Source organism: Astatotilapia calliptera, chromosome 3 (assembly GCF_964374335.1).
Source record: "Astatotilapia calliptera chromosome 3, fAstCal68.1, whole genome shotgun sequence".
Lineage (NCBI taxonomy): Eukaryota > Metazoa > Chordata > Actinopteri > Cichliformes > Cichlidae > Astatotilapia > Astatotilapia calliptera.
The window spans coordinates 37309975-37330529 of NC_137424.1; positions in this window are offsets into that span (position 1 = coordinate 37309975).

A 20555-nucleotide genomic window follows, 5' to 3' on the forward strand; every position below is an offset into this window, starting at 1 on the left:
CATGTTCAGAATTTAAAAATCAAACACTCAAATGTCTTTTCTAAGCTCTTCAAATGTTACTGTTGGGTAACCCCTCTAGTTATTTTGCAGCACACCCTCTTGCAAGCGTGTGCAAAAATTCTTTCCAGCCAAGCAAAATCAACTTCTTCCTCCATGATGATTCCTCCTCAAATTATTGGAGGGGATGACATACAGAAGAGCCGTGGCGGGCGGCCATGAACCTGCCTGCATTTGCTGACTCAGAAAACGACATTAGCATACAGCTGCCATTAGCCAGGCTGCAGCTGCCTTTTTTACTTTACTAAGAGGAGCTCTTGTTGGGCACAGGGACCTGTGCATGAGCTTCCCGTCTGCTTTGATGACTGATAATGTGGCGCTCAGTCTGCAAACATTTACAGTGCTGTATTGTATGAATTACTTAGAACAGGACATAAACAAAATGTGAATCCTGTTTTGAGCCAAATATAGATAGATACATGTCTTTGCTGGCAGATTCAATCACAAGTGCACAGAATTTTGGTATTTGTGGTTTCAGCCAAGTTCCCTTTAACGGTTTTTAAATTAATTCTGCTTGTACCAGTCCACTCTAAAGGAGAACTATCTTTTCATGTCTAGTTGAAGCTGAATCGCATCCTGTCAGGGTTGAGGTGATGTTGCAGGCAGATTGCTTATCTGTCAAGATCACGGCAGACACAAACAGGTTGCTGATGCTGCTGCTTAAACCTGTCTCAGTCAGGCCTCGATCATCAAATCTGTCCCTGTCTCCCATGATATATTGACAGCATTGCATTTGTCTCCCCCTTCCCCTCCCAGCTGAATTCCTGACCAATCCCGTGCCTGGTTATCAGCCCATCATAAAGAATGTATGACAGGACCTTAGAGCGGTGAGAGATGGTTTCAGTGAAGCCGGGAGGGCTGGTGAAGATGGAATCAGAGCCGGTGCCGACCTCCCTGAGGCTTGTAAGCAAATATTACCAGGGGGCTCTCCCACCTGACCCAGGAGCCATGTAAACTATTTGCGACTGACACACAGTCACACCATACACCCCAGTGTTCCCAATACAACACTTAAAAGAGTTTGCTTCATCTGCTGGTTTGAGGACAAGCAGACTGATAATCAATGAGGTTTAAACAAACAATATTATTAATAGAAACAGAATACAATAATTTTCAAATTATTTAAAATTATTATTTATTTTTTTTAATTACATTTTAAAAGGAGAAGACTTCTCAACAAACGTGGCATATCCTTACCCACTAAAAATTCCTCACACTCTATGTTTGTCCTTGTTTGACATTATCTGTTTTATGGCTTCATTTCATGCAAAATTGTGTTTTCATATTGCATTTTTTTCATTTTGCTGGAGAGACAAGAGGGCTGTCTAGACTGACATAAAAGGTGTTTAACAGTCACACACATGTGATTTCTTACACAAATACATCAAATCTCTGTTTGCCCTTATTGTTGTTTTTGGATTCCAACTCGTCCTAAACAATCAGGACTTAAGAAACCAAACATAGCAGACAGACCACTATAGGTTCTCATCTATGTCACAAAATATGACAGCGTCATATTGTTGCCTAGCAACCAATTAGCAATGGGCTAAAATGACCTGATTTTAATATTTTTGCATCTGCAACACCTTATACTGTGAAAGGACAGTTTTTTGTGTTTAATGGCAGCATCGTTCATTTATATTAAGACTTATGCATATTATGTTCCCAACAAGCTGCAAGGCAACCACCTAGCAACGGGCTAATTGACATTGTCTTTGTGTCCCTTTATGCACTTGAATCACAGATTCCTGTGATTTTAATTTCATGACAGTAACATCTCAAAGAGCTGAATTTTATAAGACAATACAGTCTTGTTGCCTAGAAACCACCTAGCAATGAACTAAAATTATCTTTGCATTTATGTATCTCCCCTACCTTAAAAATCATTATATTCATTTTAATTTCATGGGGAAACACAATGAAGAGGCCCAACAATTCTGTATCCAGGGCCTGTACTGGCTCTTCAGAATCTTTTGTGGAGAACTCTTTGTATGTGCACTAGCTGTCTGTACAAAATGTGCCCAGAGAAACTATAAGCTAGGACAGAGATAAAGTTTATAAAACCTACTGACATCAAACACATTTACCTGACTTATTTACTTTTGTTTTTTTTAGGTGTTCATTTGTAATCATGCCACGTCTTTTGAGAGTAATTTCAGATCTATCTGGTAACTGAGGTGCTTAGCCAGCATTTAGTTAACTTGTGCACTAGGCCAACTTTGAATGGAAAAACACAGGTGTGGAGTCACCTAGACGTCGCCCACTATGGACACTATTTGACAATTTATTGAAATTAATCAAAAATAGGTAGAAAATGTGTGAAAAAGGTCGAAAAGAATAAGTACACCTTCAATTTAACACCCACACTGTTCAGGTTTGAAACAATTCCTATAGGGAAAAAGAACAATATTCCAATTAGGTTTTAATGTCGTAAACACAGCTGATCTGTTCTTATTTGTCAGTTTAGTTTTATCCATGGACAGACAGATGGCTACATGTAGCTCACCTATTTATCAGAGAAGCAGAAATTCCTTTTAAAAAAAAGTGTTGATTGGACATGGTTGGAAAACCTTAAACTGCAAGTGTGCTTTACAAATTGCGATCTCCAGAGATAAACCTCAGACCTAAATCAATACAATCGGCAGGATAGTGACGTCAAATCTAATTAAGATTGCTTTTGTGGCACAATGGTACCAATCTGTGTTGGGTGGGCCCAGTGTCAGCATGGGCTATTGCAAGGTTATTTTTCTTTCATTGTTTGAGGCTTAGAGACACCTCCAGAGGGATCCCTATAGCCAAGACACTATTATCTGGCTAAGGTTTGGGACAATCACACTGTCCCTCTCTCATTTCTTGTAAAGGTCCCTCTTCAATTAATCTCAGAGCCAAATCTTTTTATTCTCTTCTGTACCAACCCCATGAAAAGAGACTTTTTCAAAAGAGATTGTGAGCAGGTTGGCTTTCAGTGTTAAAGGAGAACAAAGAGGGATTATGTCATATAAGAGTAAACTGGGGAAGAGAGGATGTAGCCGGGCGATTCTGATTGTGTATAGATAATGCTGTGCTGTTACATCTGACAGAAAGTGTTTGGCTTGGAAGAAACATTTCACAGACTGATCTCTACATTTAAGTTTGGTCCAATTTTTCATTCAATTTAACTAAAACCAATCCCAGTGTGGCGTCTGTGTGCAGATTTCACAAACTATGCAGTCAGTGCGAAAAAAACTGTAACTTTAAATTACACAATACTTAGTTTCTGGGCTAGGTTCTATTTTCTAAATTCTATTTTCATTCACTTTCCTATGCAAAAATCCGAGAAGGACCTGGACCTGTTATATCTGCTATGTAACATTGCAAATATAGTGTTGCTTGTTCTGCCACCAAACTCTCCAAGCTCCTCATGGCATGATTACTTTCTGACGTTATTATTATTATATATATATGATGCTCGTTACCTTAGGACTCATTAATACATTTATTTTCCAGTGTGTTGTGTTGTTACACAATTCCAACAAAAACAGAAAGAAATGGAATAATATCTTTGCAGGCATAACTATTTACCTATATTTACCCATGTAAGTATTTCCGCATTGTTTGAATATTTGACTATGCTCAATATAAACATTCCTATTAACATTATATAACTGAGGAAAAATAAGAAAAAGCATGAAAGGGGCACTTTTAAAAAAATCTTGTCATAGATGATAGATTTCTCACCTACTTTTGTAGGTTTTCCTATTGTTTGTCTTGGTTATGAGTAAATGCTGAAGTCTGCAAAACCAAAAGTCCCAAAGGAAAACGGGTCACATGAAACTGTTTTACAGATTTAAAAAATCCGCTGTGTGAGTGAGTTTGCTGAGAAAAATAAACCCCAGAATACATATAGAGGTTATTAATTTTTCTGTCCAGTGCTGAGTTATTAGCTATATTTCAGATGCGATTGATTTCATTCCTCCTGAACAAGAAAATATTAGATCATTTAAGCACATAGGTTTATCTGAATATAAACTTCAGTGAGTACACTGTCAGCCTAATCATTAGAAATTGCTCCTGCTGATTACATTATCACACTTATGTAAACTTTACCAAATTCAAACACATTCAGAAAATCATCAAAATCAAAGGAGTCCAATACAGTATCGACTAATTCTAGTATTATGGTGTAATGCTGTTAGGTTTTTCATTTCTTCTTCGCACACCATTAAGGAAGGAAGCTAGGCTAACCTAAGCTAGCTTCCTGCCTCATTTAAGCTAGCGTAAATGACATAATAAAAATACCTTACCATCGAACACAGCTCCTTCTATAAGCTTCAGAATTTAGTCCAAAATCAATAGTCAACATCACAGTGGCTACGTTCCACTTTTATTTTTATATGTTTGTTGGTTTTTGGTTTTTGATTTTCTTTGATGGACTCAACAAGATTGCTGCTTGAAAAGTGGACAGGTGAGCAATATATGAATTTAAAAAAAAGTTATGGCTTGTTTTATGAAGGAAATGCAGTCAACAAATTTGTTAAAAATCAAAGATAAAAAAAATGACCATTAATGCTGTTTGTTACTCTAATAAAAAAGACCATTACTGCAAAGTCAAACAGTCAAACTCCTCCTAGAGAGAAATTACCATGTCCACCCCACTGTTTTCATCTATATATGCACATTTGTACCGAAACCAAGCGGGATTCTCTGGGGCCGAGAGACGATGTTGAAGCACGTGTCAAAAACCTGCACTTTATTTAATGGTCATTTGAGGCTTAATGCTAAAATGACTTAACAGCATTGGGAAGCAAACATGACACAGGTCACGAAAACCCACCCAAAGGTTTGTGCTAATGCCGGGGATCAACAATGGGCAAAGCTACAATAGCTTGCCAATTAACATCATTTTAGGACATTTCTGACTATGGGTTTGATTTTTAAATCAGAATACAATTCTAGACATACTCATTTATCCCATCTCCCTTTCTTTCTTTCTTTTTTAACCACGTGTTTTTGTCTTGGTTAGCAGTACTATAGCAACCCAGGAGCCACCACATATGATGAATTAACAATAACCCGTGTGGTGGATAGGATGACTGGAATACAGAGGAAATCGCACCATCCTAATGCAGACAAACTATCGACGCAGGCAATGAGCACAAGATCTTTATTTGTTCATCACTTAGCAGAAATTAGTAGATATATTATGTGTGTCTCTGTGCTGGATACCAAACTTGTTTACCAAATATATTAGCATCTAACTCCACCCTTTCCTCTGAAAATAGTCATTTATAGGTCCAAGAAACTCACGTCAACCTTTACATGTACACAAAGAATGAGAGTTACTCAAAACATATTTATGCCCATATGCAAGCTTTAATTAATTAGATTACATGTAAATTTTTCCTTGTAATTTTGTTACATAAGTACAGTGTAAAACATTTAAGGGATTCCTGTCACATGAAATTTACTTGCCTGTGATACATGCAGTTCACGCCGTGGAGAAAGGTGGGATAGAGAGAGACTCATTAAATCAAAGTGCTGTATAGAGAGCACATTTTCCTTAATAAATAATAATTTGAGTAAATAAACTTTCGATTTAATATATTTCAGTCACATTTCACTCAAAATCTCCCCTTTTTCTATTTTAGTACAATTTGTGTTTTTCTCCACAAACTTTTATTCGACTGCTGTGTTGCCTCAATGTTCCAACTTGTCACACTGCCTTAACTGCTAAAACTCATTTTACTGATAATGCAATTTATAGACATTAATCATCACACAGAAATATACAGAACATTTATACACGAGTACCGTGCAGTGCCATGGAGATGGCACAAATTGAAACTCAATACCAACTGTATTACAAACTTAAATATTCATCTCCCCATTTCAAGCACTTGAACAAAACAAAATCAACAAAACATCTTGTGTTCATTTGTTAACTAATATTTTTTCCCTAACCAACCCTGCAGACATGTAATCAGTTCAATACAACCTTGAAAAATGCAAACAAGGCAATCGCGTCGGGGCGATTAATTCATTTCTGGATTGCTGCGCCTGACTGAATGTTGAAAACACTAAGATTAATTTTGGAAATTTATATATTTTGTTAAAGTGCTTTTGGAGCGTGCAAAGACGAATGCTTATTTGCACGAAGCAGCCGAGATATAGCGTTACTCTGTGGCCTGAACACACACATGCAGTCAAAGTTGTTTTAAAGTCAAATGGATTGTAATAGGAACCCAAGATGCACTCTGTTCCTTACTCCGAGGATTAGGTAATGTGTAGAACAAAAGAGTTGTGAATAATTTATTGACCATTGCATGCACTGTGGTCATACACATACAAGTGTCATTTTCCGATTCAGTGTGTGAATCTTAGACAGATTACACAAAGACCCTTTTAGCGCTATTAAAACGACTGCAAGGACGTCAAAGTTTCCTTTTATCTTACGTCAAATCTTTAATTCGGATGCTCTTCAGACAGATTTGAAGTTTAGATTTTCTTCACCTCGGGATCAAATCGTCTGCGGCGTGCGTCTTCGTAATCACCGCTCCATTTATAACCCCAGAATCAATTTTTAATGATGTTCTTCACCCGTGCACACCGGAAAAATGCAGCTGTCCACATTTGCAGTTGCTCAGGGATGCTGAGCACTGAAAAAAAAAAAGAATCAGGTGTTTCATGTGATAAATTTTTTTCAGTTGATTTGACAAAGCATTTTGCTGGGTGGAGAAAAGCTACATTATGATATTACTATAGCTTCTAGGGCAACAGTGGAGCTTTTTTCCTTCCTTTCTTTCTTTTTTTTACTTAAAGAAGCACTGTAATGGGGACTTCATCTTTTTTTTCTTCTGGGGCTATTCTATAAAAAGGTGCCAGTGTCTGAGGTCCCAGTGGTACCTATTACGGCAGCCTAGTAGTCATTAATCACAGACGAGTAAGCATTTCAACACAGTGTCCGCCCAGAGTTTCCAATAGCCATTCATTAACAGTTTCCACCACCATCTCTTTTCTTAGTATCTGCCCCCTCCTCTCATTTGCTCCCACCTGGACTCTACGGAGTCGGTCCTTTTCTTGCTGACGTACCTGCTTTTTATTGCCGGTGTTATGTATAAAGTGTCGAGAAAGGTATGCTTTTCTTTTCCATAATATGGGACAGATCTGAAGATAACCTTCGCAAAAGTTCTCCTTTCATGTGCTTTCGCCTGTTCTCTCCCCCCAATCCAAGTTGTTATTTCTTACAAAACCTTGTTACTGTTCATACAGCGTACGGTGTTTATTGTATAGCAGTGAATAGCACTCTGCTGAAAGCTGACAACCTGCCGTCTTTAATTGCATTCATCTGTCTTGGGTTGCGACCAGGTCTAAAGGTAGCAGGGAGGTAGATGAAGAAAAAGTTTCTGTTTTTTTCCCAAGAAAAAGAAAAAAGAAAGACACCACGGCGCTTTGAAGCTGATGTATAGCGTCACCAACATTACCAAACTTTTCATCCTTAAGCAACTTTGTAGGTACTTTGGTGCAATGAGACGGTATTGCTTCTTCGTGTTTGTAAAAACGTTCGTTTTATATGTGCTGCTGAAACTAATATGTCAAACATCAAGGGAAAGAGTGGCCAGCGGGGGAATTATAGCCATTATTAATGGTCTCCGTGATCTCTCAAGGGTTTTCCATTATAATTATTGACTCTTTTCTTTCTTGTCTTGTGCTTTTTTTCTGTTTTTACTTAAAGCTAAAGCCGAGTCAGCGTCTGGTAAAGGAGCTGCAAAACAGAAAAAGCATCAAAAGCATTAATAACTGTGCGGCTGGGAAGGTGTTTTTGTTGCAGAAACGAAGACCCCCGAACACTGGGGTATTTTTGGTTTGTTTTGATTGGAATCAGAGTTAATTTGATTTAAATAATTTCACATGCGTTAATTAAACTATAAAAGTTTTACGGGACCTTTAAAGTGACTCTTTTGACTGCAAATATCCTTGTTTGTTCTAAAAAACAAACCAAAGTGGGTCATTCAAAGAGGCGTGGGAGACATCTCATTTAAATTTAGCGAACTGCTTTGACACCAGAGAGCAGCTCCTGCTTTAAGAGATCTGTTTGATTGCAACTGGTTCCCTTCCACTCAGTGTGAAGACCGCTTCACCATCAATTTCTGCAGGTGGTAAAAGAGAATTACGCCTATCAAGTGAAAGCCTGATTTTCAGTGCACCTCGTTTGTTACTTTTATGTGTTGTTTCTGAATAGCGAAAACTCATTAACAATTTGGATGTACTACACAGCACCAGCAAAACTACTGTCTGCTTTCCCTTTCCCAAGAAGTCGGGCATCAGGGACGCCAAAGATGGCCAGAAAACTGACATCTAAAACCTGAGTGATTTGGCTTTTGGCTCTGATTGATTAGGCAGGGCCCTGAGCCTGTTCATTGATATTCAGCAGAGAAGGGGTAGACTTTCTTCTCAAGATAATTTGGCTACATTTACAGTGAACCTAACACCTCAGCAGCACCTTACTTAATATCAATCACCTGATGTGGGATATCCCAAAGTGCTGACCAGCACATAAGCTGGAAGATGCCTCCTCTTCAGTTTACCTCACGTCATATAGGACATTAACCCTGAGAGGCAGATTTCCCCTGGCAGCAGCCTAAACAAAATGATTGCTAATCATTTGTCGTCTGGCTCGCTGCAAGACTGTGAGTATAAGTCTGCATTGATTAAATGGGAAGAAAGAGAGAATGAGAAAGTGCAGCCTGCTTTGCTTGACGAACGCATGCGAGAGGTAAAATGTGACAGACGGCAGAAACCGGCTAATCTAAGGTCAAATAAGGATGCGCTTTCATCAGATACATCCACGGCTTGCAGGTGGCAGCGGGCTTTGACGGGGGACTCATTCCACAGTTTTACCGTGACACCACCAGAATTTGTAATTTATAACAGCCGGAAATGAAACGACACCCTACTTCGATTGCTTTGCTAAGGGTCATTTGTACGTGCTGCTAATATTCCAATTATAATATAGAGGGGGAAAAGTAAGCACAGCCTTATATTGTTTGAAATCGAGAGTTTCTGTATGGCGAAGAAATGCAAGGTAAATACCCCTGTGGCCACACAAAGAATGGCAGAGCCATTACTCATATCCCGAAACGAAATGAATAGGCCAAAGTCTACCATACTGCGGCGGCATGAGTAATGCAGGGTCTTGGCTGCTGGTATGTTTCAGAACAGAAGCTAACAGTACTTGCCAATTCCACGATAAATATCAGATAGTCTGGCAGCACATTTTGGAAACTGAGCTTCGTGATGGAGAGGAAATTGCCATCAGGCTGATGCATTGTTAAAGACAAGCAGGAACAGCTGGTGGCCTTTTCCAAGATAATCCGGCTCTTGATGTTTTGGACTTCTTGTTGGTGATAAGAGCCCGTGTCCTCCTATTCCTCTCAGCCGTAAGAGTCCTCAACTTGCTTTTTTGGGGGGGAAATTCGTTGTATTCTCATGTGCAGACTTTACATTCACGACTTGTTTAAATTGCGCGACTCAAAACTTGAAACGATTTGGACACGGAGTCTGGGAGTCTGCATATATGCAGAATCTTAACTACTGCTCCATTAACTCACAGTAATGATGCATGCCATCAGTCTGTTTGTCTGTTGATGATTTGCAAATGGCACACTGTTGCATGCCTTCTGCACTTTCTCATTCTGGACAAAATCAAAGCCCCTCAATTGGAACAGAAGGAGGGAAAAAAATATGAAAGGTGCATCTGAGCTGTACTGAACAAAATGGTCCATGTTGTCAGGGCTCACAGTTTATGAGCAGGAGAAAGGCAGAGAAAAAGGGGTGCGTGAAAGCCCACTGTACCTTTTTTTTTTTTCTCTCCCCCTCTTTTTTTTCTACTGTGAAGTGTATTTGTCTGCAGCCCCTTTGCAGTGCTCACAAAGCAGTTTGACGACTGAAGACATGTTTTCTTTATGTGAGATTCAGTCGCTGTGATACGCAGGGAAACTGTTATTTTCTACCCCCAACTGTTGTTTATGGGAAGCAAGTGTCAAAAACTCCTTCAGTTTCCAAAGTGAATTTGATAAAAGTAGCAAAATGAAAAGTGCATGCTCTTATTTTCCCATCACTCGGCTGTGTATGAGAATTCGAAATTTGCTCGTGTGATTCGGGAAGTCAGTTTTTTTCTTTTTTTTTTCTTTTTCTCTTTACTTTGAAGTGCGAACGTGCAAAATGTATGCAACTCTCGACACAAAAAAAGCAGATGGATTTCTCAGCTGAATAGGACTATTATTAAATTATATCGGCACACTGAGTTGTGAGGTGTACAGCCTAATTACTATTCTTTTGAAAAACACTGGTGTTATTCTGGGCTCATACAAAATGGAAGACGGTGTCAAGAATACATTTGTTTCTTAAACTCTGAATGCACAACGCATGCAGGCGAAAACTTTGCGAGGTTTGTAGGACAACGTTCAGTCGTCCCTTCAGTTGTGACATTGAACTGATGACACTGACTTACAGTAGGTGTTCGTAATGAGCACTTCTCCTCAACACAAAGAAAGTCGCTTAAGAGCAATATTCAGGCAATATCCCCCTTTGAAAACTGACTGTTGGTATTTCCATTATCCCGTGTAATGAATATCCCCTGAGAATCTGAGCAGCATGATTAACCTTTTCTTGCAACATTAGAACCTCAGATATAGTTTCTACAGTACGCTTTTGTCTTGAACCTGTGCGGCAATTTGTGCACCCTCTATCTTCCTAGCCAGCGCTCCGAATTCAGTTTTCCCTGCTCAGATAAGGCCGGAATAATACGTTTCTCGTGTCAGTTCTGGGAATTACCCCGAGTCTCCTGTTTGTCTCTGACTCTGCTTCTGGAATGGCTGGTTGGGGCTCAGTATCTCTTAAAAATGTAATTAATCGTCAGTGGTAATACGCAATCAAACCTGCTCACACTTATCTGGATGTTTAGCCTAATATACAAAAAGAAAACAGTTTGCCCTCACGATATCAGGTGCCAGGTTAATGCGTGTGTTACAGGTCCGACATTGTAAGTCGATGACAGTTCATTCCTGGATAAACAGGAGAAAGACAGCTCGGATTCACGTGGCAAATACCAAAAAAATAAATGTTCTGGTCTTAGATTTTGTTTCCTTCCACAGACCTAAACAATCTACAGGGGGAAAAAATCACACACTTCACTATATATTCACATTTAACAGACCCAAAATTACAATGCTGTGAATAAATAGCTTCCACTTGATAAAGCAATGTAATTATACTATATACTATATATAAGTATCAAAGTAACCATATGGATAATTAAATAACCACTATTAGCTTTATGCTAAAACTCAATGCCTCAGCTAAAGATTGCACTGTTTTCTCTTTTAAGTCCCTATAATAGGTGGACTGGTATTTATATAGTGTCTTTCTACTTAGCTGAGCACTCAAAGTAATTTTTACTACAATTTTCGTTCACCTAATCGAACACTTCATACGGTGCTTTCATCTTTGTCTAAGTGCTTTCTAACATTCACACATGTACACGCTCCAGTGGATACGCTGCAGGAAACTCAGGGTTCACTATTTTGCCAAAGGATAACCATCAGATTGGTTAACAACCCACCCTACCACCTGAGCCACAGCCGCCTGAGAAAGTAAAGTATGTATGTATGTAGTCGCAGAAATAGAGGTCTATGGCTCAGTCGCTCATTTCAGGTCACAATGAGTAAAAAACTTCTGTCCGTTTTGTAAATTTCGATCATACTGTGTTTTAAAAAAGAGGACTACTGGGCTATGAGTCATTGGTCAGTGGACATGCCTTTCACGCTCTAACCCACCCCTCTGTCTTCACATCTGTTTCCAAAACACCAATATGGCGATGGTGGAAGCACTCATCTGGATGCTTTACACCAGGACTTCATCTTTTATACTGTCCATGTGTAAAAATCAGTTCACAGAAGGTCTGCAAAGCTGCCACATATGGATGGACACTTAAAATAACATCCCACATTAAAATCCAGGACAGGTTAAAAAGTGCATTTTTTTTCTCCAAATATAATGATGTCATTGTTTTGGTTTTACAGCTCACAGTGCATTTGAAGGATGGAAGTATGGGAAGCTAGAGCACTTAAAACTCTGAATATTTGGAATCAACGTCAGAGTGCATTAAAAGATATTTGAGAAAACTGTAAGAAAGATAAATATAGAAAATCTAACCTGAAAGAAATGGAAGAATATTGAATATTGAATGAAATCCATTGCCACTCTTATATCCTTGTCATCAGAGTAATAGCTCTCTGAACTCTCTGGCTTTAAAAAATGGCATTGACATATTCCAATACTTGGTTGCACTGACAAAAAAATATGGTTATTAACAGCTGCTACATTGTGCTACCTTGATGATCCTATTGCCATAATTGTGATATTTTCAGGTTAAACGTGTTCAATAAAACGTTGCTGAGAAAATGATACACATCATTCTTCAAAATAATTAACGTCTCGTCTCATTACAAGTCAAGGGAGATGATGAAGAGTTCAGGGAGAGTCTGAAGCACATGATATACGCAAGGAAAAAGACAGCGATCAGTCACTGTATTCTGCTTTTCAATCCATTGTAAAAGCTAGAGCATTAGTCTATAATATACTGACAAATACACTCTTTAAAATAAACTACAGTTTTTACAGATTCCGATGTAGTTCTTTACTAGTAGACCAAATCATGAAGCAACCAAGCAAAATACCTTTATTTGGTATCCCCAAGTGTGTTTGTGAAGATTCTCAGTCATCCAGGTCATCGTAGTTTAAGGAACTTGGAAAGAAAAGCATCTGGACTTCTTGGACTTCCTGGGAGTGACCCCAAGAGGGTTATGGACCCCTTATTGATCCTCTACCTAATCACACGAGCCAAGGTGTGAAAACGGGTGTGGGTCACAATCAGCCAAGGTTTTGGGTGAACCCAAAGTGAAACCTGGCCCAAGTCTATCATGTGATTTATTGAAGTCAAATGGCCCAGGACGTGAGTGGCCGTTAAGGCCTCTGGGAAGGGATCTCAAAACTGGATTATAGATGGCAGACAGTTGGTATTGTAAACCGCAACCTCTGTTCAAAGATGGCCGTTCACAGTGGAAATAGATGGCTTCTTTCACTCCTCTTATCTGGATAACCAAGGGCCTTTTGTCAGCAGAAAACTGAGAGTCCAATTAAAGCATCAGAAGTAACTAAGCTGTTATGTCTAACTATCGGGAACCTTTTGAAGTGTGCTGGTTTTGTCCACTTGTACATGGTTGTACCTTTAGAAAAAATATTTTAATGCTTTACCCTCCCAAAGATTTGGTCCTTTAGATTTTCCCATGTCAAGGAGACAGCAAACTTTAGTCAATACTTCCAGATTTTCTACCTTCAGGCGCTACATTTTCTTTGTGCTCAAAAAAAACCCTATCATACCAAGACATGGCAAGAGCCAAGGATCTCTGTTCTATTTTGCAAGCTGTTTGCAGGTATTGCATCAGCAAGTCTCCCCTTATCCTCAGATACTTTATTCACAAATGAACTCGTAACGGCTGCAGACAACTCTGCCCACCCCTGACCTAACACCTCAACGATCCACGATGTGCAACCTAAGGCAACAATCATCACGCATTGTTGTAACATTATTGGGACATCCCGGAGTCTGTCAGAGCTGCTTTCTAATGACTGCCTTCCCTGCTGTGTTGGATGTGTAACTTGTCACTCTACTATGAAATAAAAAAAAGAAAAGAAGCTCGATGAGGCAGGAAACAGTGGAAGGACTCCAAAAGGCTTTTTTTGACGCGTCACTTTCGTTGGTGGAGTCGTAGGTTTGTGGTAGACTTTGACTGAAAAGATTAGGTGGGAAACTTCTCTATATGAGAGTTTGAGAATAATGTGTGCCAGGAGGCAAGAGAGACACTGCATCAGGGACCAATTGACACTGTCAAGATGAAACCTCAGAGGTGTTACATCTGGAGGTGACTTGCACTGAGCGTTTTAAAATTATGCGCACATATATTTGAATATTATCGAGTTCATTCTGTACTGATCTCAAAAAGCATGAAAATCCTGGGAACATGCAAATCACTCAGCCGAAAAGGGTAGAAAGGTCTTTGCCATTAAAGATGATAACCTCTTTGAAATTACAGTATTTCAAAAGAGCACATGAGCACACAGTGGTGGTATAATGTTCAGAAATCTTCACAACACTGAGCTCAAAGTGCATACTAATTGCATCATGCTCCAAAATTTACAAGTGATTATTTAATACCTGACTAACAAGCAGTACTTCATTTACACATTAACAAATCTGTTTTTGAATGTCACATCAGTCCAAATGATGAAACTATCATCGAATTAGAAAGTGCTGATACCACCATACCTTTTTTAAAGCCTCCTTTTGAGGCTCTCCTGCTCTGTTCTTGATTCAACAGCCGATTTAACATTCGACCCAGTTTCAGCGAGGTTCTCTACTGGGACGCAACCCAGAAGTGTCATACTGAAGAACCAGAATAATAAGGCCCTCGACTCTGGAAATGAAGCAAACGATACTCTGTTTATGCTCTGCAGATTAATATACAAGAGTAGCGTATTTCTGTATGGGTGTTCTGCTTATTTTAAGAAGCACACACAGTCATCAGCTTGCATTATTGCAATCAATGTTGATGGGGAGAAAAAAAACAGGCACAGAGACACAGACAGCATAAGTGCAGTGTAATCCAATATGCACACATCTCATTTTGAAGGCTAATTAGGCACACCCTGCCCCGTGGATGTTAGTTTGGTATGGAAATGACAGCCAACAATTTTATGCGACCCTTAGGAATATAATTAGTATTATAATATAATGTAATTAGTCTTACCGTGCCATGTAATCACACAAGGCTTGGAATATCAATAGTTAATGGCAAAGTGGATCACAAACAACCTGATTACATTTTCTAACTTACTTTCAAAGAGCCAGAAGCAGTCTGCCAGCAGGTCTCACTGGGAATTTAATGGTTTTACTGAAGTTAGTGAAGTACATATTGTCTCTGAGGTGAACATGCACCGGCACAAATAGCACTAGTCTAATTATAGGAATTCTGATAACAGCTATGTAGTCCTAGTATGTGTTTAACCAATAGGGAATCATAGAATCTAAACATGCTGCACTGTTCTGCTCCCATGGCTCAAACAGTGTGGAGAATATCCATAAATAGGTTAAAAACAGCTTTGACAACACAAAATTTTTTGTGGTGTGAAAGCTGTTACAGACACTGTACAGCAATTCAGAACAAGACAGTGTTATTTAATTTAATACTATTAATTTTACAAAGTAATTATGTGCCTTCCGTATTTAACTGATTTTAACTTGGGTTTTCAACCACGTGCCACGTCGCTTTCAACTAATTATTATATCCATTTCTGTGATTAGCTCTGATTAACCATTTATTCCTTATTCCTAGCTAAGTATTCAGTTTTTTAGCCATTTATTCAGCTATTTCATCTGTGTATCCATGTGCTTTATTGAATCTCTTTCCTACTGTGTATTATAAGCTTCAATGTATTTCACAATTATTTAGGTAATCCTGCTGTTTAGCTATTCTTTCAGCTAGCTTTTTCACTCTTTTCTTTCTGTTAGCCATTTTTATCTGTTAGCTTATTTTTTTAGCTACGTATTTGAGTTATTTTAATTTAGCCAAGCCTTTTAGCTGCATGTCACTAATCTACTACACAGTATATAGCCTACATAAACAATTCATTTAACATTTCAGTTACTGTTAACTATTTATAAATACCTTTAGCGAAGGATTTAGGCTACTAGCTAGGTGCTTCATTTTTCACTATGAGCCATTAGCATTTAGCTTTATGTTGTTTAGATCTTTCTGATCAGTGTTCAGCTCAAGATATTTGGTGTGTGTTATAACAACAATATACATTATTGTTATACATACTGGAATATGTATATTGTAGACTTTAATAACAATATACAATACAATATAGAATACTTTTTCTTATTACTTTTACATTTACTTCATTGTTATTGTTTGTCCTTTAAATGCGCCAGATGCGATGTGCAAACTCACCCCTTATGCATGCAGTGTAATGAAACAAATAATTTCTTCTGATGGATGTTGTGATGTTTTAATCATGTCTCTAGTATTATGATTTAGGTGGTATAGTTAGCATGGCTGAAAAAAAAGTGAAAAGGATTTGTGCTTTCTGTCAAAAATAAAATGTTGTCAGTGATGACGTGTGAAAAGACTTTGCATTGAGGCTGAAGCTAAAAGTGCAAAGAAAATAGTTCTGAAGATTCATGTACGACTACAAACAAGCCTCTCTGTTATCTAGGGCAGCTTGCTGTAAATTACACTGCCTCTGTAGTGGTTTTTGCCTATCTTTGCGAGAGTATTCCTCTCTCCAATCATGTTTCCACCATCCACTCTCCAAAGTGTTACAGCCATAATTAGCCTAGATTAATGAGGAGGGCACTTGAACATGAAACATATGAATAATAAAGGTGGTGTTATACAAACGCTGTTTCATCTTTCATTAGAATCTTACGTAGAGCTCTTGTGGGACAGTATAGAAGCGTGTTATCGGATTTATCAAGGCCGTTCTTAATATCTGCGCCTATAAATGTTGATAAATGGGTTAACCATATATTTTTCTTCCTTGACAGTTTGCGATGTAAACCAGTTTTTATGTAAACCTTATAAATCTATCAAGGCTTATTTCCCTTCCTTACGCCATGGGCCATTTCTTTCTTATCTCTGTGTGATTTTTGCAGAAGAAATGATCACTATTCGAAATTAATTAAGTGCTGTAACCTCATTGCACTTGAATATTGCTTGTGTCAAAATTTACTCTGATAACAGTAAAAAGTAGGTCAGTTATGTGTAATCTGACTAAACATCACAGTGTTAAATTTTTCACAGGGTAAAGAGAAGAATTGAGATACGTTGTTATACAGCCTCGTGACATAACTAATAAATTAAAGAATCGTTTCAGTTTATGACATACAGTGCATTAAATTATTAGCGTATATTCATGCCAAATACCATCATCGTACTCTGGGTAAGCCACACGGAGCATTGTGAATATGTTCTATGTAGACAAGCACTTTGCTGCCTGTGCAAATAACTGATTATCAATTATAAATATATAACTGCCTTCCCTGCCTTACAAGAATTACCCAGAAAAAAGGACAAAACCACCACAGCAAGTGTCCACAGAGTTTATGTTGTAATATTTAGCCGTATAAGTCCCATAACCACCCACTTTTAAAGCATTAACAGCAGGAATAAACCACTATCACTATCACTAAAGGAAGACAACATGCAGCTCATAAACATTTTAAAGCAAAGAGGGCTGCATAACTTTTTACACACCGCGTAATGCTCTTACCCAACACTCACACAAAACACAGGGGTTTTAGCTTTTCTCTGGCATATCAAACATCAGTGAGTCAGAATGCTAATTTCTCTGGTATGGATGTGAAGCAAAGCCAGTGAGCTAAATTTCCTAGACCACCAGGTTTATGCAAATGGAAAACATTAAAGATGAGCTAAAATACACTATCCACGGCTGCTACCAGAGATACATTTGAACATAAGTGGCGACAACGCATATGCTTATGCATGTGAGATGCAGTGTTACTGTAAACAGCTATCACCACATTTTTGCAGGAAAGGACTGCATAATGAAGCTGGAGCTGTCACTGATCTTTGACTGCCCTTTTTTACTCTTTATTCACGGCATAACTGACTGACTTGCGATCTTTGCAAACAAGACCATTTTCCCTTCAGTAAAGTACAAATACCGGTACAACAAAATAAATTTACTCTTTTGTTATTTTCATCCCTGCTCATTAATTATTGATCCTAAGTCGGGAACTGCAAGCATCGTGTTTAACATTGAGTAACCCTTTAGCATGGTCTCCTACACCAGTGGTCCCCAACCGTTTTTGTGCCACGGACCGGACAATATTTTCACGGACCGGCCTTAAAGGTATCGCCAATAAATACAACAAAATAAAATTATACGACCAAGACAAAAACTGTGGTATTTTGTAAATATTAAAATAAACACGAATTCACTGTGTAATTGTGTAACTTAGCAGCGTCCTCCTAAAATGCGCCAACAACACTGAGAGTAACATCCTCCTCTCTGCCCCTTAATGCTCTCTGGTTGCTATGGAAATGTGTAAATATTCCTTTCAAAATAAGACGCACAACTACAGCAGAGGAAAAACAAAACCCTGAAAACCATCAATTTCACACCCGAGCCTCAACACTCACGGCCCGGTACCAAGCGACTCTGGTCTGTGAGCCCAGGGTTGAGGACCGCTGCCCTAGACCAGCGCTCCCCAAACTTTTTTGCGCCACGGACCAGTTTATGTCCGACAATATTTTCACGGACCGGCCTTTAAGGTGTCGCGGATAAATACAACAAAATAAAACCAGTACCGATACCAAAAAAAGAAGATTTAGTCATAACACATGGAAAAAGACCCAGGGAAACCAAGTTAACGATAAAGACAATACAAAAATTACGATAAAAAAACAATTAAAAATCTTGAAAACCATAAATTTCACACCGAGGCCTCAACTCTCGCGGCCGGGACCTAACGACTCACGGACCCGTACCGGTCCATGGCCCAGGGGTTGGGGACCGCTGCCCTAGACCATGAACCAAGAACTGAGACAATTCACCATTTAACTTAGACCATAATTTTTTACCTAAACCTAACCAAAGCAAAAATCAAATGTAATTCAAACTCCTGCCTTCCAGCTGGAAGTCAGGAATGTGACACTAAGTGAATGTAAGAATGTGTTAATTACAACTGACCCCTTTACAGTTAATTAAACCCATGGGAATCTATGGGACGACTGCTAAGAGAATTGAATATCCAGCTCTATGAAATGATCATAGTGCAAACACTGGCTTTTCTTTACTCAGTTAGCAAAGCTGTACCAGCTCACATATAAACTATATAAACATCTACACAATATATTTACAGTATGTGTGTGGATTTAAGAGCAAAGCCTCTTTGCTTTGGATTTGCTTTGAGAGTGACTCTAATGATAAATTTGACCACCACGATCACTAAAACTGCCACGTTATAGTTTTTTTACATTTTGTAACTGTGTTCTAGGGTTATGAGGACTTGTGTTAGTAGCTTTCTTTACGTTGATCACAAACCTCCCTGCACAGACACACAACAGCACCAAAAAAAAACAAAGGAAAAAAAAATCCATATTTTCTCGCAGCTCTCTCAACAACGTACAAGAGAGATGCTGCTAATAAGAAACCTCCACCAAATGGCTTGAATGAGTAGCGGTCACCTCTGATGTCAGAATGAAAGAGCCTGTGTATTTCCTTCATTTCTCAAGAAAGCTTCCTTGATGGGCCTATGTGGCAGAAATTACTCCTGAAAATGGCTGCAGGAAAAGAGAATATGATATGTCTTCTCTCTCCTCTGTCTGTGAAGGTTTCCCAAAATGAGAATCACCACCGTTCAGCTCCCCGTGAAATAAAGGTTGCTTTGTACTATGTTAAATTTAGCGTGACAGGATGAAAGTTAATTTCCACATTAAACAATTGTGCTGATCTCCGATTTTTTGGAGCAACAAACACAACACAGTGTGAGACCAGTGGAAAGTGGAGAGAAAGTGGAACAAACTTTTCCTCAGAATCCAGGCCAATGCTTTGCCCCTCTGCCAAGTGCTGTTTTTTTTCCCTTTTTTTTTTTCTTTTTTCAAAATGCCAGTGATGCTCTATGATTAGGTCTTTGTTTGAACCGAGTAGAGGCCCACACACAAATACTTTTTTCTTAATTGGGGTTTTTAAAGGATGAGAGTGGGTAGGGAAAAGACGGAAAAAGGAAGGAAGATAAATCTGATATTCTGGCAAAGGCGGATACTGCATCTTCAAGCCACTCAAGATCTTGGAGATCAAGTTTAGCTTGTTTTATAACTTGTAATTTTATCCAGTGGGTGATGCTTTTCGGCGCGGCGTGTCTTAGAGGAATAAGTAAAAACCCTTCAGGAGTTGCAAACGGCTGACTGGCAGGTATTAAGAAAGGCAGTTCATGTGTCTGGGAGCGTGGGTCCTTATGGCCTTGGCAATTCACGACCGGCCCAGTTTGATCTATAGAGAACGCACCGTGGATGTCAGCTCCGGGAATGGTTATTTCCCCTGGGAACCAGCCAGTGGGGACAACAGAATGCAAGAGGCTAAACATATATTTGCGAGAGGCGATTACAGGTGTAAAATCTGATGTGAACAAGACTTTGAAATGCTAAATTAGTGTCCAGGTCACTGCCTGTCACAGATACTGCGCTCAAAAAGGATGATTGTCATCATCTTTTGCGATGTGCTTCATTTCACTCATATATATATAAATATATATATGAGTGATGTGTCTATATTGGGTAGGCCTAATTATCAGAAGAAAATTGTGCAGTGATTGTTGACATTGCATGAAGTTAATGACACTCTTATCAATGTAAGGTGATATAGCTTTGATC